This window comes from Dermacentor variabilis, chromosome 7, assembly GCF_050947875.1.
Source record: "Dermacentor variabilis isolate Ectoservices chromosome 7, ASM5094787v1, whole genome shotgun sequence".
Lineage (NCBI taxonomy): Eukaryota > Metazoa > Arthropoda > Arachnida > Ixodida > Ixodidae > Dermacentor > Dermacentor variabilis.
The window spans coordinates 47,770,625-47,793,726 of record NC_134574.1 but is presented as its reverse complement, the minus strand read 5'-3'; the positions used below and the strand labels follow the sequence as shown (position 1 = coordinate 47,793,726).

The 23,102-nt window shown below is 44.6% G+C and overlaps 1 long non-coding RNA gene across 1 annotated transcript; it reads left to right on the top strand.

The window, feature by feature from the left end:
• The first annotated feature begins 9,351 nt into the window (after positions 1-9,351).
• Positions 9,352-22,725, top strand: LOC142589025 (uncharacterized). The gene is made up of 4 exons (XR_012829781.1): positions 9,352-9,508; positions 14,069-14,286; positions 14,465-14,546; positions 22,588-22,725. It is a non-coding gene; the product is annotated as an uncharacterized LOC142589025 (long non-coding RNA).
• The last annotated feature ends 377 nt before the right edge of the window (positions 22,726-23,102 follow it).

Here is a 23,102-nt window from a genome sequence, read left to right as displayed (position 1 = left end):
CCCGTATCAGGGGAATTTTTCTTCAACTCTGAGGCTTTTTCTTTCGAGGAACCCGTATGGGTTTCCGTTGTAGCAATTGCTACGAACGGGTGGATATCTCATTTGCCCTTTATTATGCCTCAAATACCACATTTGGGTGGGCATATCTAGGTCATATTTTCAATGAATATCTTGAACGATGAATGACTGGAGTGGTGCACCGCTTCAGCAGGTAGACGATTCCAATCTTTCGGTGTTTGAACCAAAAAAATTGTTGACATGAAGCTTTAGCTCGGGCCCAACTCCGACGCGGCCTATTCAAATACATGTAAAACGCAAAAACGTCTTTCTGAGATAACCCCTGGACCGATATTAATGAAATTTGTTGCATTTGAGAGAGAAAGTTATATTCTAGTGACTGTCGGAAGCGGAATTCCGAATTAGAGCCGGAATTTTCTTAAAATGATATTCAAATATTCGACAGTTTGAATATATATATATATATATATATATATATATATATATATATGTATATATATATATATATATATATATATATATATATATATATATATATATATATATATATAGTGTTATGAAGAAGAAGAGCACAGGAACAAGGCCAGCCAGATCGTGTCTTCCATGCCTGCTGTGCAACCAGTGGGCCAACCGGATCGCCAGTGCTTGGCACGGGTTTATGAGCTCTGCTACGGTGCGCGGGCTCTTGGCGATCAACATTAGGAAAATGTCATCGGCGATGCCCTTCAAAATGTGCTTCAATTTGTCATTTTCCGGCATAGACGCATCCACACGTTTGCATAGGTCGAGAACCTCTTCAATATAACAGGTGAATATTTCACCGGGTTGTTGCGCTCGCTCTCGTAACCGCTGCTCGGCGCGCAACTTGTTTGACGGCAGGGCGACCGAAAACTGCAGCGAAACTGGTCTTGAACGCGGACCAGGACTGAAAGTCGGCTTCGTGATTCTTAAACCACAGGTGAGCCACTCCCGCTAGGTAGAATATGACGGCATTTAACTTGGCGGTATCATCCCATCGATTCTGCAAGCTCACCCGTTCGTACGTAGCCAACCAGTCATTGACGTCCTGTTCGTCCGTACCGTTGAAAACCGCTGGATGGCGTTGCGGGACTGCGCCAGAGCAGGCTACGGGGGGTGGCGGCGGCGTCGGCTGGGGAGAGTCAGGCATGACGGGAGGCACAGTCCGAGACCTTCCACCAACTGTAATGGGTGCACTGAACAGTTCTGATGGTAACGTCTCTGCGTAACCGAGGAGGCAGGTGACGCAGAGCAGGAACAGCTGGTAGCTCGAACGGCTCACACTCGTGCCAAGCACTGGCGATCCGGCTGGCCCACTGGTTGCACAGCAGGCATGGAAGAGACGATCTGGCTGGCCTTGTTCCTGTGCTCTTCTTCTTCATTACAATATATATATATATATATATATATATATATAGAGAGAGAGAGAGAGAGAGAGAGAAATAGATTTTATTGCTAGACCAGGCTTCTTGAGCCCAAAGGTGGGTGGTCTCCTCACTCCAGATAGCCATGGCTCGCTGCCGCCGCCCGAGCCCTGTTCACCAACCGCAGCTGGCTGTAAGGGTCTTGCCTCACCCGCAGAGCCTCCCACTGGTCTTCCGATTCTTCCTCTATATCCGCTTGTTCCTGCATGTTATCGCCTGGTGGTGATGATGACGGTGGTACTTCGCCGTTATTTCTGCACTCCAGCACCATATGGCGCAAGGTGTTGGGCGTATCCGGCGGGCAGAACTTGCAGCATCGCCCCTAGGTGCCCGGATACATGACGTGTAGCAGTGCTCCATGCGGGTAGGTTCCAGCCTGGAGTCATCTCCAGGTTACCGCTCGCTCCCTACTCATAATCTTATGCGCGGGCAGGTACGGACGCCTCTGCTTCCTGTAGTGCACCAGGATATCCGAGTACTTCTTGGATATCCTGGCGCAAGTTGTGTAATTTGTTATTAGCTCTGGCACAGCACTCAATCTTCTCAATCCTGTTTAGTTTTTTTAGAAAAAGCGTCAATCGGCCCACATTTAAATAAAGATTATCCGCAACCGTAGATCGTAAAAATCGTTCGGATTTTTTAGATTGAGGGGCACGGTTATAACCATCATTGGTATACGTGAGCACAAGTCCCCCTATATGGCATAGCGCCACTCTCTACAATACAATACAAACGATAATTTTAATCGGCTCAGAGAGGATGGTTAGGTCTCTTGTAATGAAGGCACTCAAGACCAAAACTTCCTCGTCTTCTGCACAGTCTGACAGAGGCGAAAGCGATGAGAGGATAGCCGCTTTCCATGAGGACGGTGTATGTCGCTCGTGTGGCCTTCCCATTTCAGCAATAAGTTCTCTCCGCGAAACTATATTGGCTGAAAGAGCTCATTTATCTCATTGGAATAAGACTGAACCAACGCGACACAGGACGGGCAGGTTTACCTCAATCCCTTATAGCCGACTGTAAAATGATATTCCATGCTTAGGCAATTATGGTTTGACCAGTAAGCACTAACGACGCTCCGCCCAATAATATTGTTGCGTGGTACTTTTCAGGTCCCCTGCTCTTTTCCGTAGCTTAAAAAATGAAAACCAGCATACCTACATCATAAAGTCTGCAACATGTCCCTTTATTGTTTGGCGTGTAGTTTTATTATTCAAAGAATTTTATTATTCAAAGAACTTTTGGTTAATTATTTACCCTTATCACAAAATTAAAGCTCGGTCATCTGATTTGAACATTGAAGAATCATGCGGCCTTTACTTTCGTGTAGAGAACAAGTTTACTTACCAAGACTTTGCCACCGTGAAACCAGCTCCCTGCCTAAAATGTTAAAGACATAAACTGACGTCTGTTGGTTGTGGTTTACTAATCGAAATGCGCCAGATGGCGCTGGCATGAATCCACGCCTCACGCGTTCCTATGCTCTTAGTCTTCAGTTTTCAATCAATTTTCGCAACCGCGTTGCACGTGTCCGCCTCCACAACGTACAACTGCTGTATAGGACGTCGGACTTGCCAGGACTTCGACAGTAGTATAAGAAAGGACCGCATAATAGCGTATCTTTCTGGGAATTCCCTAATGACACGGCACAACTTTCATGTCAAAAGCGGCGCGTTGATGTACTCAATGATGAGAACAACCTCGGGCTTTAAGTTCGATGACAGCATATGCTTGCCGTGGTGAACGGTGCGCAGGAAGACAAGTTATTACTTCTTCCATAGCTTTCCAAAGCCTCCGAAACAGCTGTTCTCGATGCTGAACCCTACGTCCAAGGTCAGGCATACCTGCACTAAGAACTGGGTTCTATCGTTCTCTAGCAAAGTTACGAGACGCTGGCCGGCTAAGAAGTGCGAGGGCGTCAAAATGGCTATGGATGGGACGTCGTCCTCCGACTAGCTGAGCGGACAACAGTCACCTGCGCCTCAACATTAACTGTAGTGAGTAGCCCGTTGTAATTCTAGCTGTTCCGTCTCAAGTAATACTTTATTGTATCTCTCAACTTTGCTGATTACACGCTCCTAGAAAACTCACTACCGCGGCACATATTCAATAATGAAGTGCCATTGGATTTGGTGAGAGCTAGTATAGTGCTGAAGATTGTCTTTCAAAAGGGAGCACAATTGCTTGGTGTTGCAGCTGAATGCCTTCGTTGTGCTGCAAAGCGACTGAAGTCTAGTAAAATAATTCAGGTATCAGATCTATGGTCATCTGGAGGTGCACTTCCCTTGTCACAGCACAAGAAAAGACAATGCAGGCCTTTACCGCTGAAGGTAATTCAGCTGGCAACGGAGTAGCGCACAGAAGTCGACTCCGACCATTCTTAATGATGTCGCTTCAGTAGTTCTTCACTTTGGCATAGCTACTACAGGGTCAGCTACGAGAAGTAGGCGCCGTCGGCTACATGCAGAGCATGCATTCAGGACCCGCTTCACTGTACGACGCCCCTTGAGAATCCAAAGGCGTTTTGGAAGGTCCAGGAAAGTGAGTGGAACTCCTCCATGAAGGAGCCATACGAGTGTCGCATCAACGAAGAGGTCGGTGACTGGGTGATCTGAAGCAAGAAAAATCGGATGTTTTAATTGCTCTTGGTCGTTACGGCACTTATGTAGGCCTCGTGCACAAAGTAGTCTGTCGCGTTCGTGAAACAGTTGTAACGTCAGCAAACTGGAGGAATTGGCCACTCTTTCTCCTTCTTCGAAAGCTGTGACTTGGTTTAAGAATACGGATCGTTGGACAAGCCTCAACTAACACATCTACGCCTGGTGCAACTCTGACTCCGTTAGTGATCTGATATACGATGGCATATTCTGCGAAACCTCATGATCCAAGCCGTTACTCGGGGTAATTAGGAGAGGCGTCCGAAGCTGGAAGCCTCCAGCATTGGCTCGTCTGGAACCGCAGGGGATGCCATTTGTGTGATGGGGCAAGCTGATATCACTTCAGGGGTCTCGCTATAAAGGGCATCTGGCGATGAACGAGAAGTCTTAGCAGGCCATTGCAAATCAGACTGTAGCAACCACTAACGACCGACCCACAACAGAGGCTTGCGCGTCAGTGACAGGGCTGCTGCTCCACGCGTGAGCGTATCTGCTGTATTGGCGTTGCGCGCGCAGTGCCTCCTAGAATGACTCCAAGTCAGGCGTTGTATTTCGAGAACATCGTTTCTAACATCAGTCTTCCATCGTTTGGGGTGATCAGCAATCCAATGTAGGGCTGTTTTGGAGTAGCTCAAAAAAAAAACTCTGACAGTTCCTCGTAGGTAGCTCAAAGCGTGGCAGCCAACAGACACGCAAGCAGCTCCAGGCGTTGCAGAGAGGAAGTTTTCAGCAGTGTGAAACTGCGCTTGCTCCTAGCAGTTGAACCTTAAACATTCCTCATTTGATGTGATAACGTAGGTAGACGGCTACAAAATATGCCAGTGGGCTTCCATCGGAGAACCGGTGAACTGGAAACCGTGGAATCCGTTGCGGAGTGGAAGCAATGACGCATCCCCGAATGCGCAACGAGAAGAGCGCCGGTTGTTCGGATGTCTTCGTTACACGCTGTTGCTCGACGTCTTTCGGTAATGGCTCTTTCCACGCTGAGTTGACTCTCCACAGCTGCTGCAACAATAATATTACTCGAATGACGAACGCAGCCGTGAGACTTAACTATCGTAGAGTTTTGCGAATGACTGCATAATCGCATGTTTTCTGACTGAGTGCGCAAAGACGTACGAGGAAATAACTGTCATAATAAGCCCAATTTCCTCAGCGTTGCGATCCCTTACTACGGAAAGCAATGTTTGTGTTCCTCTGGCTTCTAATGTTGTCGAGAGAAGCGTCGTCCTTGAAAAAGTGGTGACGAAAAAAGTTCGAACTTCTCAGTTTTTCTCAATTCTTCTCAGAAGTTTCTTAGATTCGTACTTAGCGTCTGCTCAAATAATCAAACCAGCGCGGTAAATTTCCAGGGCTTCTTCAGTGGAAGCTCTTATGAAGAGGTCGTCCACATAAAATGATATCTCTAGGCATGTAGCTATTATTGGCTGAGTGTTTCTCCACATTTCGAAGTGATGCTTCAAAGTGGCCGAGCAATGGACACAGCTGGTGGATGGTGCTCCGAAGGGCATACGAGTCATTCGACATTGGACGATGGAAGGTACTGTTCCGTCTTCGTGAACTAGTTGGTCGACCCATAGAAAGCGGAGAGTTTCGCAGTCTTCATCAGTGTCAGGATAACTGAGTTCATCCCGAGCTGTACAAATAATTGCAAGAGCTCGGTATCAGTTTTACCAACTTGTTCCAAGATATTGTTGAACGATGACTCGCCACATTCATGGCAAGAGCTCGACGGTCGACTTCAGGGTGCGGAAGGTGGCAAACCGTGGCTCCATTGTCTACAGTGGTGTCTACACGTTCCGCCTGATCTTCTTTGAAGTACTCACTCATGGTGCACGTACTGCGGAAAGTTACTCATTGCCACTTAGTTGCCGACGCCGGCGGTATTCAGAGGGTCTGTGATCCCTATTCCATCGTGTCGCCACCTCTCCAGCGAGTCAACGATATCTATGCGGTTTGCCCATTTCGCTCACACGTTATAAATACGGCAGATGTGCTGAAGTTCTAATTAGTCAAATCAGTGCCGGGCCTTACTGAGTGGGTCTTGGCCCAGAGAACTGGAGACCGTCTCAACTGTGCATAAGTCGCTGCTTAGGCGTTCTATTCCAGTAACTACGCGGCAATAGTAGCCTGATCCAATGACAATAATTGTAGGTATTGGCCGATCGCACAGTTGAAGCTCATCGGCTACAACCAACTTGCGTTCACTCAGCTGTGCGAGGAGATCTTGTCTGATGGATGGGGTGTTCACAATGCAGATTTCAGTTAGCTCCAACGGTTCTACCGTGATGAGGTCGAAGTCGAACCGACTATTGATTTTCAGCTTCACGCTTGGACAGCTGTAATTGTGGGAACAATAAGTGCCAAACGTATACAGAGATAGGTCTTCTGTCCCGAGAGAAAGCACGTCAAAACTTGTGGGTGAGTCGCGTCAAAGGAATGTTTTCTGGCGCCCGGCGTCAAGCAATAACGAACAGGGAATTGTGGTTTCCGGACGCCAGCACTGTAGCCGCTTGAATCATCATTGGTGCTGACGTTTGATGCTAGTTAGAGCATTTGCCACTGGCGACTTGTCACTTTTTGTTTTATCATCGTTGACAAGTGTATCGCTGGTCTCAGTAGTTGGGTGGTTACTGTAGTGTTTGCATGTGGCGCAAAGTGCTGAAAGATGACATTTCGAGCAGTACTGGCACTTGAGCAACGCTGCGTTATGGGCCTTTTGTGTGACGTGACCATATCTGCTGCATTTAGAAGAACAGCTCTTCACAGTTAATTGGCGTCTAATCTATTAGGCTGACAATGCAATGTCGCAGTCTGTATGGTGTGGTCACTTCGATCGCACACTACACAACACGGATGGTCGTTTGAAGCAGATCCTGCAGCCAGTGCTGCGTCTGACACTACCGGAAGTGGTGGACAAAGTTAACATCACCCATGTCCACGGGAGTATTTTTCGGTAGGGACCTTGAATGGGAGCCCTGGCTGTCTTCTGTACTCGCGACTTTGTCCTGCAGGGACTTCATGGCCATTTGCACTTGCTCTTGGCGCGACATCGGAGCAGCCCTGTCGTTGGCCTCAGTCTCATCCATGCGTGGACGATATTTCCAAGCGGCGATATCTTCTACGAGTGATTGCATAACGACTCTGTGAAGGACCACTTATTCTGACGCTAGAGCTCCGAGACTATCGAGACAGCTTCTAGAAAAGTGCGCCTCTTCGTCGAGTTCCTGTAACTCCGATAAGTGAGAAGAGTGGTTGACGAGTGTGATGCCAAGCAAACTGTCAATACGGTCGTCCAGGAGCGTGGTAGGACGAACAAACCTCTCTCGGAGCGTTCTCACCGCTACCGCATAGTTCGCTGCTGTCAGTCGCACATCTTCGATTGCACGCGTCTCGGTTCCGGTTATGTGTGATTTCAAATGCGAAAACTATCTTTATGTGGGACAGCTCGCAGTTGTTATGGTTCGTTGCCTCGAAATGTTGCCAGAAGCACTTCCATTCAAAGTTAAACGGAGAACACGGGTACCTGTAGTTTTCTTATGGTCAACTCGTTGTATCGGTGCTCGTGAACTAGCTTGAGTGGAAACGCCTTGGGTGGTCGGTTAGCACACAACGCTCCGTGTCGCGCTGTCGCCAGACATCGCTGCAAAATTAAAACTGAAGCGGACACGTTTCATGCTGTTGCGGATTTTGTTGTGGTACACCACAGGTATAGCTGTGGAATACCACGACAAAATCCACTCTTTGCGCGGTAACGTTGGTTGCTAGGTTATTAAATAGGTTGCTAGGTTACTACAACAACTTCATATTTGTGTTTTTGTCAATTTCCGTCGCGCCTAGAGGTTACATGTGTCGAAGTAGCTATTGTAAAGGTTACTACAACGCCAAATATCTTGCAACCTTGAAATTGTAACTTATAGAAAGTAATTCGTGGCTCAGGGGACCTATTGTGTGGATTGGAAGTTTTTTAATTATTGTGTTTTATTGCTATCCTGACATGACGTTCTCATTCAGGACTAACACGCAAAATATGGTGTGCGGCGGCGGTACGGAGGCCGCTCGGGCTAAAGTAAGATGTTATTGGTGTGAGTTTGCTTTGGCAACGTTTGATTTCAGAATGTAAAAAAAAGTTTAAAGCTTGCGCGAGCGCATGCTCAAGTCAATAAATGGTTAATTATCTATACTTCATACAAGCCGTTAAATATAAAAGCAAGAAACAGAAACAATGAACATGCATCGGAGAATATTGTGGCGAACGATGTTGTGGCATACATTATAACTATGGTTGAGTGTGGCGGAAAGCCAACCGCTACCACTGCAGGCATTTTAGGCTGTGGTGTAAAACGTGCCTGCAAAAAACTAAACGCGGATGCACTATGATGATTAAATATACATTTCTATCAAATATTTTAATTCATTTTCTTCTGCAGCAATGCGTCCTTTAGTCGCGTTCGTTATATCTCCTCCTGAAACACGACACCCTTTGACAGCTGAACGCACAATTAACGGTATACGCGGGCGCACGGCGGAGTACTGTAAAAGCTCTACCACCGACAGAATAAAAGCTTCGAGCAGGCCCAACACTATTCTGTAGGGCAGAAAGAAAGCTTTGTGATAAGACTTACTGTACCCTGCAACGGCATTTGGTATGCTGCGATGGTTTTATTCTGTTTTTATTTTGCATATATAACGCATAAAAGGCAGTGGTTATTAAATTGCAGCGAATGACGGGTCCCTTAGAAAACGCATACGCGCACCACTTGCGCCCACTCAATATTACGCGAGAAAGACTCCGCTAAATTCACGTGACAGCCGGAACAGCAGCTTCAGTCGCCGTGGTTCATGAGCTGATAATTGAACGTGCCACAAATTGAAAGTTTTCAAGCCATAGAAAGTGGTCTCATTTGCGATCTTTAAGGCTGACATAAAATTGAAAAATATCCACGTAGTAGATCCTATATTCGTGGCTATTTATCTAACGAGCGAAATAAACATTGCTGGATACACTTTAAAAAATTTTTTAAAGGTGAAGAAAATTAAAAGGAGACAAACACGAGCGCCTGTTCTCTACGCGGTCTGGAATATCCTTTCAACGCAATGAGCCCCTTTAGCGTTTAAGACAGCATGTCCTTCGCAACGCAGCTGTGTTCCGCTTATGGCACAGCACTGTTAACACACAAAGAGATTTTATTTTATTCAATGTGAATTCTTGCATTGTATTCTACAAAAACAATTCATCATGAAATTTGCCATCTGCGGGTCAGTATATCTTCTCACTGTGGGAGCGCAGCCGTCTTGCAGAGTAGCTTACAATAGAACAGACCTATAGCTGCCCGCGAGAGACGATGAGTATCCAACCCTTGGCGGCTGCTATATTTCTGATGTGTGTAGGTAGGTATAAACTGGAATGCATTTCTGATATAGAGCCCATTTAGAATATTTTGGCGCCATCTCTAAGAGGGTTATTGGGCGTTCCATGCGTGAATTTATATCCCGCTACAGCAGTTGACTCCTCCTATTGTGCTGCGTTCTCCCTATTTTCTGTGCTTGTTCTGGAGTGAAAAGGAACTCCTATCAATGATTCTACATAAATGATGCACTATCTGGCCTTGGTGTGGATGCTTGTTTATGAATTTAGTTTATCTTTACGCGCAAGCTTCTAGGTGGTGTTGTTTTTAAAATATCGAGAATTTCTCTTATTCCGTGCATTGCTTTCTATATTCTTACTTTTAACTCAAAGTGTTTGCAAGATTTCATGGGGTGAGTCAAAACATAATATTTTATCACCATTTTTTGATTTCTCGTGAGAAATTCCTTTAGATATTTGTGACAGATAAACAAAGAGGGAAACCCACACTTTGTAGTAGGTTCAGTCAGATTGTGCATGCCACAGCCAGAAATTCTGGGGAGCGCCTGCGTAAGTAAAAGCTTTGTCCTCTCATTCAGCCAAACAGGAACCGCCACGAATTGCTGGCTTGTTGTCGGGCCCTCGGACATCAAGCCGACGTTTTGATCTATGCTCCTAATGGATTGTATTTTTTTTCTCATGAAGTGGTCGATCATACCGTCTAAAAACTATGCTTCCACAGTTGAGGCCTTCCGTGGCAAGTACTTTAATTGGAACAAAACAAAACATTTTCTTGCGATGGACTCGTTCAGTATACGTATGCGCGTGCACAAATAATTTCGAGAAATATTTTGCGTTCGAGCACACTACCTCAAGAAATCACTTTTCAGCAAGATATTATGAATTAGAACTGTGGAGAGAAGAATTTGTGCGCATTGATAGCTTCCAGTAGACAAAGACGTTCTAGCTGGCCCCAAAATTATTGCACTAACTAAACTCTTACACATTTATTGCGTAACCAACTACTTGAACTTTATTCGTGTTTACGTTGTGCGTACGAAAGTGCGCACTTGTGTGGCTTTATACAGTGCATGTGAAAGTCTTAAAAAGAATGCTTTGTAGTTGGTTTTAAAATCTTGCGAAAGGTTAAGCGGTATTCATACTTGTCAATTATTTCTCAGGTTTTATCAAACAATAACCGTTTGCTACACGTGGAAGAGTACGAAAGCGAGCAAAAGAGCTCTCGCTGTAGAACACGTAAAAGGCACGATAAGCGTTATCAATGCATAATCAATGTCAAAGTAATATTCTCATGCAGAATAAAGAAACAAGAGTTGTCTGAATGCAGACATATATCGTCTGCGTAATTATTACCGAAGTTAACGAACAATGCACTTGGGGCATTTGATTCAGTTCAGTTACCAGCAATGATAGACACGTTACGTAATCCAGGAGTATCGTCATCATCATCATCATCAGCCTGGTTACGCCCACCGCAGGGCAAAGGCCTCTCCCATACTTCTCCAACTGCCCCGGTCATGTACCAATTATGGGATGTTGTCCCTTCAAACTTCCTAATCTCATCGGCCCACCTAACTTTCTGCCGCCCTTTGCTACGCTTCCTTTCCCTTGAAATCCATTCCGTAACCTTTAATGACCATCGGTTATCTGGCCTCCTCATTACATGTAGTGCCCATGCCCCCCCCCCCCCATTTCTCTTTCTTGATTTCAACTAAGATATCATTACCTCTCGTTTGTTCCCTCACCCAATCTGCTCTTTTCTTATGCCTTAACGTTACACCTATCATTCTTCTTTCCATAGCTCGGTGCGTCATTCTCAATTTCAGTAGAACCCTTATTGTAAGCCTCCAGGTTTCTGCCCCGTACGTGAGTACTGGTAAGACAGCTGGTTATACACTTTTCTCTTGAGGGATAATGACAACCTGCTGTTCATGATCTAAAAATGCCTGCCAAACAAACCCCAGCTCATTCTTATTCTTCTGATTATTTCAGTCTCATGATCCGGATCCGTAGTCCCTACCTGTCCTAAGTAGATGTATTTACCACTTCCAGTGCCTCGCAACCTATTGTAAAGTGCTGTTCTCTTCCGAGAGTGTTAAACATTACTTTAGCTTTCTGCAGATTAACATTTAGACCCGCCCTTCGGCTTTGCCTCTCCAGGTCAGTGAGCATGCATTGCCGTTGGTCCCCTGAGTTACTAAGCAAGGCAATATCATCAGCGAATCGCAAGTTACTAAGGCATTCTCCATTACCTCTTGTCCCCAATTCTTCCCAATCCTGGTCTCTGAATACCTGCTGTAAACACGCTGTGAATAGCATTGGAGATATCGTATCTCCCTGCCTGACGCCTTTCTTTATTGGGATTTTGTTGCTATCTTTATGGAGGAATACGGTGGCTCTGGAGCCGCTATAGATATCTTTCGATATTTTTACACAGGGCTCGTCTACACCCTGATTCCACAATGCCTCCATGACTGCTGAGGTTTCGACAGAATCAAACGCTTTCTTGTAATCAATGAATTCTGTATATAAGGGTTGGTTAAATGCCGCACATTTCTCTATCCCCTGATTGATAGTGTGTATATGGTCTATTGTTGAGCAGCCTTTACCGAATACTGCCTGGTCCATTGGTTGACGGAAGTCTAAGGTGTTCCTGATTCTATTTGCAATTACCTTAGTAAATATTTGTAGGTAACGTCCAGTAAGCTGATCCGTCTAAAATTTTTCAAGTCTTTGGCGTCCACTTTCTTATTTATTAGGATTATGTTAGCGTTTTTCCGAGATTACGGTGCGCTCGAAGTCATGAGGCATTGGGTATACAGAGTGGCCAGTTTTTCTAGAACAATCTGCCCACCATCCTTCAACAAATCTGCTCCCCTGCTATTCCTAGTGCCTATGCCATATTCTCCCACTATCTTGTGTCCATCATGCTTCTTGCCTACCTTCGCATTGAAGTCGCCCATCAGTAAAGTGTATTTTGTTTTGACCTTACCCATCACCAATTCCAGGTCTTCATAGACGCTTTCGACTTCCTGGTCATCATGACTGGATGGAGTGGCATACACCTGTACGACCTTCAATTTGTACCTCTTATTAAGGTTCACAACAAGACCTGCCAGCCTCTTGTTAATGCTATAGAATTCCTGTACGTTACCAGCTATATTCTTATTAATCCAGGAGTATACAGGACGCTTACGTAAATCTCTTGGAAAATATCTACAGCGATTCCACAGCTACCTTACTTTTCCCGCCTAAATGTAGGCAGATACCTATAATAAAGGGATCCGACAAGAAAACACAATTTATCCAATGGTATTCACTGCGTGCTTGGAAGAAGTATTCAAGCTAATAAACTGGCAAGGCTTCGGAGTGAAGATCAACGGCGAATATCTCAGCAACCTTCGGATTGTAGGTGACAATTCCCTGCTCAATAACACTGGGGAAAAGTTGCAACAAATGACTGAGGTATTTAACAGAGATAGTGTAAGGGTGGCGTTGAAGATTAATATGGAGAAGGACAAAGATAATGATCAATAGCACGGCAAGGGAAGAATAATTCAGGATCAGCAGTCAATCTCTAGAGTCCGAAGGAGTAAGTTTACCTAGGTCAATTACTCCCAGGAGACCCTGATCATGAGAAGGAAACTTACAGACGAATAAAAATGGGTTGGAGTGCATGCGCAGACCTTGTCAGATTCTGACTGGTAGCTCACCATTATCACTCAAAAGAAAGCTGTTCAATCAGTGCGCACTACAGGTTCTTGCATATGGTGCACAAACTTGGAGACTTACAAAGAAGCTCAAAAACAACTTAAGAACAGTGCAAGGAGCTATGGAAGGAAGAATGTTAGGCGTAGCGCTAAGAGAAAGGAAGAGAGCGGTGTATATCAGAGAGCAAACGGGGAAAAGAGAAAAAAGTGGAGCTGGGCAGGTCATGTAATGCGTAGGTGAGATAACCGGTGGGCCATTAGGGTTACAGAATGGGTGCAAAGAGAGTGAAAGAGCAGTCGAGGACGGGAGAAGACTAAGTGGGGTGATAAAATTAAGAAATGTTCAGGTGCTAGTTGGAATCGGCTGGTGCAGGACAGGGATAAATGGGAATTGCAGGGATGTCTTTCGTTCTGCAGTGAACATAAAATGGGCTGATGATGATGATGTACTGGTGCCCTGAAATGTTGCCTATTAGATGATGTGTTCAGAAACTCCCATTGAAAGTAACATTACCTTGAGGAACAGGAAATATATATATGTATAGTTTTCTACCATTTGTCCGTAGGCAGCAGTGTTGGATAGGGCACGAAAATGTGCTTATTCTCTTAAATCGTATCACATATTGGAGACAGCACTACTACTGATGTTGACTGTATTGTAGGTAGGTAATTTAAATACATTCAATATATTGTAATACGTACTACTTCAAGGAAAGCCGATAATTAAAATTGTTTAATCGAAGTAGTTATACTCTTTCCGCGATAGGCTGAAAGTTCTTTTATAGCACTCAGAATATCTTCATTGTAGATTGATTTCTGAGCTTTGTGATACAGCTACGATGTCGTATCTGAAAAGGCCATATTTTTTTTCAGTATCTCTGACGAACTCACTTCGAAACTACCAGTCGCACAACAGTGGTCAATATCAGCAGAACAAGTACGGCTACTGGACCTCCTACGATCCCCAAGGATGGTATACGCATGACTATGACCGCTATCACTTGCCTTTTTTCTATCACCATCCCGAACTTGGAGGAAATGGGGTCATCGATATCAATCCAAAACCAAGCACTGACCGGAGCTGTTGCGCAGTAAGCGTATATTCATACTTTATGACTACTGTAACAAAGTAAAGGAGGTTTTCTGCTTAATTTTATAATGAATTCTAAGCATGCAATGAGTGCAGCACTGTATGAATTAAGTTATTGCGCATGCTTCCAATGCCAACATCTGCCTTTTATGAAGGGACACGTTTATTTTTTATTGCAGACGGTGTTCTGTCCGCGAGGAACCTATTGCGTCTGCAGCACGATTTACTGCATCCGTGCTCCGTGCCCGTCTGGCGCTAGGTGTAAGTAGGCTCCCCTGTTTTTTTTTTTTATTCCCAATTCATCTGTATGAACACACCTCCATCTGTTATATGGACATGGAGCACATTGTATGAGCAAGACCGATGCAGTTACATACTGTAAAGCGCAGCGCACTTCAGCGTCACGTGTACAACAAGAGCGGAGCAAATGCAGCGCGAGTGTCGCAAGCAGCGAGCCAGTGAGCACGCGCGGTGCGAACAGCACGAGTAAAGAGAGGACGCGCAGCGCGACTGAATGCCACGTGTGAGAAATGAGTAAAAGCAGTGCGTGGGTCTTAAGGAACGCGAGAGAGACCGCGCGCAGTGCCAGAGTCACGCGCAAGGAGCAGGCACAGCGTAACAGGGTGCCACGTGCGAGAAAGGTGTTGAAGATGCCACGCGAGCGCCTTGAGGAAGGAGAGAGTGAACGCGCGCAGTGCGAGAGCCACGGGCAAAGAGAGTATGTGCAGTGCGACTGAGCTTCGCATGTACAGGGAGAAGGGACGAAATTGTACCGGCAGAGAAGTGTATAATTTCTATTGCCCCAAGAATTGGCTTTGACCATATACCCAACATTCTTTTTAAGAGTTGTGTGTCTGTATATATCCATTATGTTTGTTTTCCCCGATCTGTTTGACGTGCGAAGCAAATTTGTTGAAATGGGATCTATATGGTATATGAGCTTACTCTCTCTTTCTTTTCTCTCTTTTCGTTGTTCCTCTTTCCACTTTTTGTTCTTGTTTTGTCGCTCCTAGCGGTATGCTGCCTTTTGGACCTTGTGGTTATTATGATCAGTCAAGTTGTTTTTTTGTACCAACTTTTTTCCTAATCCCTGGGGACTTTCTACCACTGGTTCTCACGAATAAACGTATCATTAGTTATTTACAAACACACCGCTTCTGCCACAAGTAAACGTACAGAAGGCACGCCGATTGCGAGCGCCACGAACAAAGACAGCAGGATCAGCTAGACTAAGCGCCCCGTAGGAGATTGCAGCTAGCGCAGCGTGAGCGCCCTGAGAAACGAGAGCGGCTGTACCCGCAGTGCGACTGACACGAGCAAAAAGAGCACGCGTTGGGCAAATGAACATCTCGTGTACAACGAGAGAGGAGCAAACGCAGCGCGAGTGGCACGAGCAAAGCGACAGAGGACACGCGCAGTACGAGCGCAATGAACAAAGAAAGCACGAGACGCGCGACACAGCAGCCCGTGAGAGATAACAGCTAATGCAGGGCGAGGGCTCTGAGCGACGAGCTAGAGGGCACGCGCAGTACCGCAGAGCAGCAAATGCAGCGCCAACGCCGCGAGCAACGAGATAGGAGGCACGTGCCGTACGAGTGCCACGAGCTATAAGAGCACGCGCAGCGTGACAGTTCTGGAAGCGCGAGCGCCCTGAGAAAAAAGACCACCGACAGAGTGGCTGAGAGCCGCGTGTACAAACTAGTAGCAAATTCAGCGCGATTGCCGCGAACAATGCGAGAGGGCACGTCCAGCGTGAGTTGTCAAAAGCAAAGAGAACACGTGTAGCTTGACTGAGCGCTGAGCGCCGCGTGTACAACTAGAGGAGCAAATGCAGCTCTAGCGCCGTGAGCAATGAGAGAGATCGCACGCCCAGGACGAGAGCCACGAGCAAAGCGAGAACACGTAGCTCGACAGAACGCCTAGCACAACGAGAGAAGAGCAAATTAAGCGCGAGCGACGCGAGCAACGGGAGAGAGGGCACGGTAAATGCGAGAGCGGCGTGTAAGGAGAGCACGCGCAGCGAAAGTGAGGGCCATGCGCGGGAGAGGAGCTAACGCACCACGAGCGCCTTGACAAATGAGAGAAAGCGCAAACGCAGTGTGAGGATCATGTGCAAAGGAGCAAGCGCAGTGCGAATGAGCGTCGCGTACAAGAAAGTACCAAAGCAGAGTGACGGCTGCCAGCAGAGAGAGAGGGAAAGCAAGCGCAGCGTGAGCGCCACGAGCAACAAGAGATAGGGACAGCACACGCACCATGAATTAGCGTAGAGGGCAATTTGAGAAGAGCACGCGCGCTAGAGACAGAACTCAGTGGCGTAACGACGCTACCGCAGAACTATACTTTGTAACATTGGAGGCGCTTCGAAAGGCGTGCAGGAGCTCTGCTCTGCGGATCTTTTGAGGCCAATTACTTTGCTTAACTTGAGCATGTGTTCATATCTTGTTTGTTTGCGTGAGCTTAAATATACCTCACGTTTCGGCCTTTACTCTGGCTTGCTTCAGCCGACAGGCTACACGTCATGTAAGTCCTGCCACTAGGCTTTCCCCTCTAGCTACAATAAAGCTTTCGTGCGTCTTTACCACACAGTACACCGCGTAATTAAGTAGCGGCTGGTACCAATGCTCTGAACTTAGTAAGGGCATACCGAGGGCCCTAAAAACTTTTGTTTTATTCTGAAGTTCTGCTTTAATAATGCAGTGTTATTGCAGTGACGGTCGCGAATGTAGTACCAGAAAGACGCACACTGGAGTTCTAGACATTAGAATTCATTTTCTACTTCGATTACCAAAGTCCCCGAAAACTCAATCAGAAGCGAATATGCCGCTACTGCTATGTTCACACAACGCCTTGTTGTCGGCTTTATCGCCGCTAGTATTAAAGCGATGGCTAATTTTGGCGACGCAATACTTTGTGAGTGCTGGAAATCGGCTGAGGGTGCCTTTACTGGCTGCGGCCGTATTCGAAAAACGGGCCTGATGATATACCACTTCCAGCAACGAAAACAGCGAACGCCTGTCATCCGTCCACTTTATAGTTTGTTAGCTGAAAGGGTTCTGACACGTTTTTTCTCTAGATATGACCGCCGCATGGCGTATACATTTGGCGCGAACAGCTGGAACAGGATGAAAGGAAGGAGAGTACCGTGTAAATTCACGAAGAACAAAAGAAGTTGAGCGGAGGTAGACAACTCAATGAAATACTGGGTGCCTCTTCTTGTTGCGCTATTAGTTGGGTACACCAAAGCTGTTGCAAGATAGGCGTTTCAGCGCTGCTGTATATTTTATTCTGTGACACAGGCGCGGTGCCACAAAACACCTGGTCATGTGCATGATACTGCAGGTTTGCAGCATCATCGCACGCATTTAGGACACCGTTAATTGTAATTTTATGAAACATGAGGACAACACTTTACCCGTTTTTTGTTATGTCCACTGCCCTCGTAGTTGCATTGTTAATATAAAATATCGTAGCACTCGGCGTAGCGGAGTGACATTCTTTGTTGATAACAAATTGCTTTATACTGCTTTTCAAATCCCTCCTGATATAGGAAGTTGACTCTTGCATCACAAGAAATTATTACAGGAACAGTGTACCGCACTGTTAAGCAAGGCTGTAGGACCATAATTCATTGGTTGACTTTGCGCGTGAACTTTTTATAGAATATGAAAATATCGTAGCAGGTGAATTTAATGTGCCTGATGTTTAATGGAAGATGAAGGCAGGTGAACGGTATGGCGACGCCGCTGTTTAATGGAAGAAGGGACCTTTGAAGAGTTACGACGCAGGTACCCATCCATGCTGTTATCATTATTAAGAACACAATTATTATTTTGGTTGCTAAGACAGGTTAGAGCTAATGTTTACTCTTAAGTACTTTAAAATAGTCAGTTCTTTGAAAACGGAACCATTACACCAAGCGCTGGTGTAAGGTTCACGAGAAATTCTGATTAATTTACATCTTGGTGCGCCCAGTATCATTTTCCATGTGTTACCAAAACACAGAAATTGCTAACATCAGACTCCGCGAAGAAGCCCATACCACAACAAATGATGTGATATACAACACAGTCGCCTGCAAACAGGCTAATAAAGCAAGCAATACAATCAGGTCAATCGTTTACCTAAATTACAAACAGAAGGCGTCGAAGGGCAGAACCTTGGGTCATTCCTGAAAAGACAGGTGAGAAGAATCGCGTCCTGTAGCAGTTACAGTTTGTTGTAGGGTAAACAAAATATTTTTATCAATACAAGTATGTTAGGGTCAAGATTTATTTACCTGAATTTAAGATAAAATAGGACATAGCAGACAATTTCTAAAGCTGTAGAAAAATCTAACAACGCACAAGCGATATAAAACACCAAGTATAGAGCTTCCTAATGTTCCTTAGTAAATTAATATATTTACGTTTCACAGCGGAATGTCTTACAGAAACCATGTTGACGAGATGGGGGAAAGGAATTAGCTTCAAGAGTATCAACCAGATAAGAATAAGTGTCACGTTCAAGGATCTCACAAGGGACCATGGTTAATGATAATGACCTGCAATTTGTCGCAGAATGAGTATCACCAGATTTATGTAACCTCACTAGTTTGCCTACGCTCCAATCGCAAGGCAATGCACCCGAATTCGATGTCGGGGCAAAAAGTTCATAAAAAAATTGACTAGTTAACAAGCGTACTTTTCACAAATGTACCGTTTATACCATCAACGCCACATGACGAGACCTTTAAATTGTTAGTGTGGCTAATGACATAACCGTAGCCTGTTAGAAGTGGAACCATTGTAGGAAAGCTCGCACTCAACACGCTCATCTAAAAACTTTTTGGAAATACATCGTTGAACACGGAACAACAGTGCGAACGAGAAATGATAACACAAATGGTATGAATTACTGGCAATACGTTTTAGCTTGCCCCAATACAAACACTACAGAATTTCTTGGGCTCGTCCTTGAGCAAAGTATGTAGAATATTGCCAAAGAAAGTGTCCTTGTCGCCTCAAGTGCATTTTTGTATTTGCGGGCGGTCTGTTGATACGAAGTGTAGTCACCCTGACCAATTACCATTGACCAGTTCCACAATGTGCTCCTCAAAAGTTGGCATGGAGTCTTCCAAAAAGGTTGCAAGCTCCCTACTAATAACTGAAAATTTCGCCATCTTATAATCTCTGATGAAATTTAGTTGACTGACGGGTCGTTCACCAGCAGCTTTAATTTCAAAGTAAATCACTGCTGTGCTAACATAGTGAACATTCAGCCCTGGTAAGAAGGCTGGCCAATGCAGAAGCTCAAGGGCTGTTAAAATAAGACTAAGTACGTTAGCGATGGATTAAGTAGGTCTCTTACTTAGTAACTTACTGAGTAACTTACTGAGTGATTAGTAACTTAGTGAGTGAAATTGAAATCGTAACGCAACTTTACAAATGTGGTATTTTCACTGAAAGATTCATTAGAACAGGAAAAGAACTTAACCAATTGGTGTTAGGGAAATTAACACGACCTGAAACGAAAATGTGCGCGTGTGCGAGCCTAACGATTGTAGCGTGCACAGAATGATGCAAATTGAAGAAAAATAATTCCCTGCGTTAGGTGGCCAGTGGCGAGCACAAAAAATGTCGCAATGAATAATGCGCATGTATCCGGAAACAACTTCTGAAAATAACTGAATGGGAAGGTAATAAGAGAAAATGTGATCGAAAATGGGGGCTTCAAAACGCCTCCTCCAGATATAGAGCCACGTTCAAAACGATAAATCTTGACACCTTCTGTAGTAAAATATTTCGCTATAACGCACTTTCGACAATTACCACGCCTCCGTATGACCACATTCGCACTACACGTGTCAATTAGGTCAGAAAGGTCATCATGCTTGTTAACAACACGGCCAGCATTTCTAAAAAGAAAATTACCATTATTAGATGAAATATTTGAATTATGTGATAACTGTGCCATGTGAGTGTTATTTCAAGTGAGCAGAACACGTCATGGCTCTTCGTAAGAGGTGCACCGTCGTTGATATATTAAACATTTTAGCAGTTTTGTTTTTATTTGTAACAAATTACTTGTCTAATCAATGTCGTTGCCCCAAAGGTCGGTCAACAACCAACAACATTGTGCGCATCAAGGGTGTCATTCAATAGGCATGTGGCCTCAAACAACTATTCATGTCCATATTCCTTGATTCACGGAATAGTTAAATGTGGTGCGAGAGTTGTCCGAATTGCGTATCAGGGGAAACAAATTTAGTTTGGGAGAAATATGATTGTGCAGACACACTTTCCGCCTAAAGGTAGCTAGAGTAATGTCATATATATATATATATATATATATATATATATATATATATATATATATATATATATATATATATATATATATATTATGGCGCACGCATGGCTGGCATGCTGAACTGCACTCTCTCTTGATGGTGATGAGAAACTCGCCTCGGACATGCTCACTACTAGCAAATTTACATTCTCTCTGCTTAGACGAAGTATAGAGGGGCTAGAGGGGCTTCAGGTCCTGCGACGTTGCAGTCTGCGAGCGACAACTCCAGCTTAGCCTGAAAATGCACTCTAAGCGTGAAACCGAAAATACTAGCGATATTATGCTTTTAAAAGTTTGCGTGTTATGGCCACAAGAATGAGAAGTCCACTTTATTGAACTTCATGTACAACACTTACAATGAACAAAGAGCACTGTTTTTAGGCCTTATAGTTATTTGAAAATTAACTTTGATTCAAGACATGACAATATCTTAGAGGTAAACTGCCTCAAAACAATGAACATACCAAAGGTTTTACCGAACGAAACGCTCATTAGTGAGAGAAAGTCTCTTGTACAGATGCATAAAAGTCTTGTACGTTTGCGCTTACACCAAGACGCCGTAGTTTATTGGTTTCAGACCGAGCCCTGTACAAAGCCTATACTCAGAATGAAGTGAGTGGTCACTGCACCCGCACAAAACTTACGCCACATTAAAATATGTCAGGAAGGTATAGTTCGACCGTCTAGTGGGAGAATGTTATTCACGGAGTTTATGCTAGCTTTGTAAAAAAAAATAGTGTCAACTCCACGAGAATCCCTTTAGGGCTTCGGCAACGTGTTTAATACCATGGCAGACGCAGCTCGTAGAATGCGACATGTGGTGTGTATAAGTCTCCAATATGCTGCATCTTATTTGGCCAAACTAAGGAGATTCTTCATCAATAACAAATATAATACTAGCTGAAGGCATCTTCTGTAACGTAGAGTAGGTCCCACATAGACCATAAACAATTATTTCTGCACGTGTGCTGAATCTCTAAAGTGTAGTAAATGTGGCTAGATTGTAACCTTCCTTCACGTCTCGTAAATGTGTTAAGAATTAGGAAGCTCCAAGGAAATTGTACTTTTTAAACATGCTGACAGGATATGCTTTTTCCTCCGGCAATGTTCCTTGGACCCTCCAGTTTTTACATCGCAAATTCATTTAAGGTTTGTTTTTTTAAATTTCCCTTCTATTTCTAAATCGTAGATTGGTTCAAGGTTTTTTTTATGTTGTTGGTTCAGTGCAAGTTATCAACCAAAAAGATTAGTAGTGTGCAGCGGGCATCTGTTACTGTGATTTGACTTCGCTTCGGTGAAATACCTTTACCTCGCCTGGCCTCCACGTGGTCGTCATTGCTCCCTGCTCTTTCACGGGACGTGAGGTGACTGCACGACGGAGACGCCACCACTGCCACTTGGCAAATCTGTTTTACTGTAGGAATAAAGCCAGTCTACTCGCTGTTCTCAACCTCTCAAAATGTGTGTTACCTGCCTCTGCTAAACCGAGCTCCCAACAAGCTCATTCCCTGACTTCTACCCAGAGGCTGCTGCTGCTAGAGCTTTGTTAGTATATTCATCCAGGCCCTTGACATTGAGAGCTTTTGTTCAGGCTGTAGCGCTTCTTTAAAACTATTTCCTATAAGACATTTTAGTGTATCATTGCTTCCTAATATATTTTCGTGTTCGTAGAATAAGCCTCTTATCATTGTCATGCTTTTAATACAGATATATTTTAAACGCTTTATAGGGATTGTTTCGAGGCCTCTTTAACGTCATGTTGCATATTCTCTGTTATTCATCTATAGATTAACTAATAATTACCGCCTGTTGCAGGGCGGGCTTTTCCGACATTTGTACCTTGCACTACAAAAGACCACATAATTATCATTTCGACAGAAAGACACCATATTGTCAAACGTCAGTATGTGCAAACATTTATTGTGCATTGATACGACATGCTCTCTTTCTCACCCAATGGACCTACACATTTCAGGTGTGCCTTTGAGGAAATCTTACCAGCGTAAGGCCTTCCAGTGGTGACCATAAGTGGTATGACTGAAATGTTGCAGTCATGGAAGAATTGGCACTACAGATTAGCAGTCAAATAAAACAATCTTCTGTTCCATTTTTCTATTTTGCTTCATTTACTTCCTTGTGTGTTGTCTCCTCGTGCAACTTTGACCAACACGGTCCTGTCACAACGTTCGCGTTCTTGGGTCATGTACATTTAGATATTTCTGTCTACTTATGCCAAATTCCTTCACCTTTGATGAAACAATCGCTCTGATCTGGGCTAGTTGGCTTACGTACACAATGTTGAAACGGCAGATACGATGGATAGGGTGAAAATTGACAAATGTGTGGCCTGTTTTACCCGTCTCTTTGTCAGCTCTGTTTTGTCATTATATATGAAAGGAGCACATGGAGTAGCAGTAATCTATTTTTGAAAGAATTTAGCGATAGGAGTTGATATTTCACACCCCGTTTAAATGCAAGTCAACGGATAGA